Source organism: Schistocerca piceifrons, unplaced genomic scaffold, assembly GCF_021461385.2.
Source record: "Schistocerca piceifrons isolate TAMUIC-IGC-003096 unplaced genomic scaffold, iqSchPice1.1 HiC_scaffold_29, whole genome shotgun sequence".
In the NCBI taxonomy this organism is placed as follows: Eukaryota; Metazoa; Arthropoda; class Insecta; order Orthoptera; family Acrididae; genus Schistocerca; species Schistocerca piceifrons.
In genome coordinates, this window is record NW_025728504.1 from 35,001 (window position 1) to 40,000 (window position 5,000).

General features: G+C 53.9%; 1 non-coding gene across 1 annotated transcript in view; it reads right to left on the minus strand.

The window, feature by feature from the left end:
* The window catches only part of LOC124744378, a 1,909-nt gene extending 1,639 nt beyond the window's left edge, over positions 1 to 270 (minus strand). The window contains exon 1 of the ribosomal RNA XR_007010718.1: positions 1 to 270. This exon is cut by the window's left edge and continues 1,639 nt beyond it. This is a non-coding gene — a ribosomal RNA (small subunit ribosomal RNA).
* Positions 271 to 5,000: the final 4,730 nt, after the last annotated feature.

Sequence of the window (5,000 nt, forward strand, 5' to 3'; positions counted from 1 at the left end):
TATTCAGAGTCACCAAGGCAAACGGACCGGACGAGCCGACCGATTGGTTTTGATCTAATAAAAGCGTCCCTTCCATCTCTGGTCGGGACTCTGTTTGCATGTATTAGCTCTAGAATTACCACAGTTATCCAAGTAACGTGGGTACGATCTAAGGAACCATAACTGATTTAATGAGCCATTCGCGGTTTCACCTTAATGCGGCTTGTACTGAGACATGCATGGCTTAATCTTTGAGACAAGCATATGACTACTGGCAGGATCAACCAGGGAGCTGCGTCAACTAGAGCTGAGCAGCCGGCCGCCCGGGAGTGTGTCCCGGGGGCCCGCGCGAACACGCAAGCGTCCGCTCAATCATTCTGCAAACAGGAGGAGGCTGAGCTCCCCTGCACAATACACCTCGAAACCCTCTCAGGTCCCGGCGGCGCGCAGCGCCGTCCCAAGTACTTGGTCGGGTTCGAGAGAGGCGCAATCGCCCGGAGTTAGGCGAGTAGACGCTTTCGGTGCGACCACCCGTGCTCCCAACTGAGCTTGCCGCTGCCGACAGAGGCCCGGGAGCGTGCTGTCGTGGCATTGCCGGCGGGAGACAACACGCGCCACCTACGGTGACCGGCAGCTCCAACGCCAGCGCCACAGAAGGACAAAAGCCCCACTTGGGTGCCGAAGCGAACTCTCCCAGCACAGCGCACACGCCAACACATCCGCACAGCTGCGATACAAACCACCAGCGAGAACCGCTGGGGCGACCGAGCAGCAGACGGCGTCGCGGCGCCGAGCGCCGGGCGGCGGCGCATCCTCAACGCACACAGTCCTCAATCGGACCAGCACACTGCAGATGTCCACCGCGCTTCGCACCGGGCCCGCGAGGACCTACTTTGGCCGCACGGCGCCGCGCGCAGGGTGCGCCGGCGCGCAGCTGCGACGCCTGCCGCGTCCGTCGGCCGGCGCGCCTGCCACTGGCCGCCCCCACCAGCCGGCTGTAGCGCGTGCGCCCACGCACCGCGCGGCCAGCACGCCGGGAGGCGCCCCCTCACCGGCCGGGGACGGTCCCACCCAGCCACCGCCGCGTATCGCTTCACACCCAGATGCCGTTCAGTTTCGTCGGCATGGTGGGTATCGCTGGAACAACCGGTTAGTACCTCAACCTATCGTCGCCATCACCGATTCACCCCTAGCGAGAACAACCGCACCACAACGGGTTACCATTTCTTCATTTGCGTAACTTCACCAGAAAACGTAGGCGTCCATCGCCATTTGCAACTTCAACCATTATTGCATGCCTGTGTCAGGTGTCACGCCACACTACGTCTGCCCACATACACGCAACAAAATGTGCACGCCTAGACAATACGTGGAAGGTGGCCCCCGTACGTATGCGATGTCCATTGCTCGAACGACTGTCAACCGGCTTCTGTAGCATGTCGCAGATATGGAACGCGCTGCACCATGCCATCACGGTGTGTGAGGAGAGACGACTAGGTCCGAATACATCAACAGACAGCTCATGCTGATCGCCATCCACGGCGTCCGTTCCTCCCACACGTCTCTATGGCGTACCACACTGCAATCCAGCTCTCATAGGGAGACGACACGTAGCTGCGTGCACAATATTTGCACTGTATGGTCCGCCGTTTTTGGGCGCAGTCGTTGTACGGTCACACATGTGCCACGATGTATCATTCAGTACATAAGGACGAATGTGCAGTACAGATTGTGGTTCACGCGTACGACATCAGCGGACAGTTGACACAGGCCGCACCACAACGTAGCCTGCGTACGTCGCATGCGAAGGGCATTGAACATGCAAACTTGTCACCAACCACCTTGCGAAGGCAGGGGGCAAGGTGGGGACGTGGGGAGAGGTGGGGGGGGGGGGGGGGCGGCATGTACGCCCTGCTGCCATCCACATTACAGTGTACAGCAGGAGCATGTGGAAAGTCAGCAAGACTTGCAAGGTGTTTAACATGAAGCGATACACAGGGGAGCGGGCAGTGCGAGTAGCGAACTATATTGCGAGGGTTGCGGGTGGGCAACACTACACTAATTGAACGAGTCGTATAACAATTACAGAGCAGGTTTAGGCGACAACGTGGGTTACGATAGGCGACAACGTGGGTTACGTTAGGGGACAACGTGGGTTACGTTAGGGGACAACGTGGGTTACGTTAGGGGACAACGTGGGTTACGTTAGGGGACAACGTGGGTTACGTTAGGGGACAACGTGGGTTACGTTAGGGGACAACGTGGGTTACGTTAGGGGACAACGTGGGTTAGGTTAAGGCACAACATGGGTTAGGTTAAGGCACAACATGGGTTAGGTTAAGGCACAACATGGGTTAGGTTAAGGCACAACATGGGTTAGGTTAAGGCACAACATGGGTTAGGTTACGGCACAACATGGGTTAGGTTAAGGCACAACATGGGTTAGGTTAGGGGACAACATGGGTTAGGTTAGGGGACAACATGGGTTAGGTTAAGGCACAACATGGGTTAGGTTAAGGCACAACATGGGTTAGGTTAGGGGACAACATGGGTTAGGTTAGGGCACAACATGGGTTAGGTTAGGGGACAACATGGGTTAGGTTAGGGGACAACATGGGTTAGGTTAGGGGACAACATGGGTTAGGTTAGGGGACAACATGGGTTAGGTTAGGGGACAACATGGGTTAGGTTAGGGGACAACATGGGTTAGGTTAGGGGACAACATGGGTTAGGTTAGGGGACAACATGGGTTAGGTTAAGGCACAACATGGGTTAGGTTAGGGGACAACATGGGTTAGGTTAGGGGACAACATGGGTTAGGTTAGGGGACAACATGGGTTAGGTTAGGGGACAACATGGGTTAGGTTAGGGGACAACATGGGTTAGGTTAAGGCACAACATGGGTTAGGTTAGGGCACAACATGGGTTAGGTTAGGGCACAACATGGGTTAGGTTAGGGCACAACATGGGTTAGGTTAGGGGACAACATGGGTTAGGTTAGGGGACAACATGGGTTAGGTTAGGGGACAACATGGGTTAGGTTAGGGGACAACATGGGTTAGGTTAGGGGACAACATGGGTTAGGTTAGGGGACAACATGGGTTAGGTTAGGGGACAACATGGGTTAGGTTAGGGGACAACATGGGTTAGGTTAGGGGACAACATGGGTTAGGTTAGGGGACAACATGGGTTAGGTTAAGGCACAACATGGGTTAGGTTAAGGCACAACATGGGTTAGGTTAGGGGACAACATGGGTTAGGTTAGGGGACAACATGGGTTAGGTTAGGGGACAACATGGGTTAGGTTAAGGCACAACATGGGTTAGGTTAGGGGACAACATGGGTTAGGTTAAGGCACAACATGGGTTAGGTTAGGGGACAACATGGGTTAGGTTAGGGGACAACATGGGTTAGGTTAAGGCACAACATGGGTTAGGTTAAGGCACAACATGGGTTAGGTTAAGGCACAACATGGGTTAGGTTAGGGGACAACATGGGTTAGGTTAGGGGACAACTTGGGTTAGGTTAGGGGACAACATGGGTTAGGTTAAGGCACAACATGGGTTAGGTTAAGGCACAACATGGGTTAGGTTAGGGGACAACATGGGTTAGGTTAGGGGACAACATGGGTTAGGTTAGGGGACAACATGGGTTAGGTTAAGGCACAACATGGGTTAGGTTAGGGGACAACATGGGTTAGGTTAAGGCACAACATGGGTTAGGTTAGGGGACAACATGGGTTAGGTTAGGGGACAACATGGGTTAGGTTAAGGCACAACATGGGTTAGGTTAAGGCACAACATGGGTTAGGTTAAGGGACAACATGGGTTAGGTTAGGGGACAACTTGGGTTAGGTTAGGGGACAACATGGGTTAGGTTAAGGCACAACATGGGTTAGGTTAAGGCACAACATGGGTTAGGTTAAGGTACAACATGGGTTAGGTTAAGGTACAACATGGGTTAGGTTAGGTTACACGTTGTTGTAAGGAAAGGTGTGGGGGGGGGGGGGGGGGGCGGGGCGGCAGGTTCGTTGATAGTGATTATAGTAAGTGAATGCTTGTGACATGATGAGATTTGTCACGTCAGGATGCACCTTTGGCTTATTAGAGGCGGCGCTCCAATTCTATGCTTGTGTCAGACCTGTGTCTTTGACTCATGTCATTGTTTGTGCGCTGTGACAGGAGGTACTATTGTGATGTTGGGTGCACCGTTGTATAGGACATGTGTGGGTGTTGGTGCCTTATCTGCGCAATGGTGGATGTCGAAAGGGTGGGATATTCTATTTTCCGCATGGACCTCCTGGTCTGGTTGTGATAGTGTGGATTGTGTAATGTGGCGGAGAGGATGCACTGGATGTTGTTCCATGCTGGTGCTTACATATTGTATGTGCGCCTGTTAGAAGCAGAGAGTGGTGCGTGATCAGAGTGTCTGGCTGACGTGTGGTTCCCATTGTGGGCAGACTCTTTCAGCATGTATACGGACAGTTGTATATATTTTCTGTAGTTTGATGGCTCTGCATTGATTACTAATCAGCGCCGTGTGTACGGGTAATCTGGTTCCAGTCCACAATGTTCTATCTGTGTACATTAGTGACAAAGACTCCCCCCATGCAGTGGGGCTCGGTCTGTTATAACTCTTCCGCGTAATATATTTGCCCCACGTTTTTGCGAGTGCGAGTGCGAGTGCAACGCGCATGGGGACCGACATGCTGATGGCTCGGTATCGGACGCCGTACAGTGAGCAACGCGATCGCGTCTCTCGCTCGTAAGTGGTACAGGTCGCGGCTCATGTATAGGGACAGCGGGAATGTCGCATATTGGAAATAACTCTTCATGAAACGCAAGTTATAGGGGTGGATTGCACTTTACGAGTGCGGGAAACGTCCGCCGTTCATCCGCTGGAGGTGCGCGTTTGGCGGTTGGGGTGGTCCACGAACGGGTGCGGGTGGAGTCATTGCCGGTCCACGGCTTCGTGCGGCAGAGCCACTGGAGAATGGGTGCTATGGTCGACAGAGGCTGCAG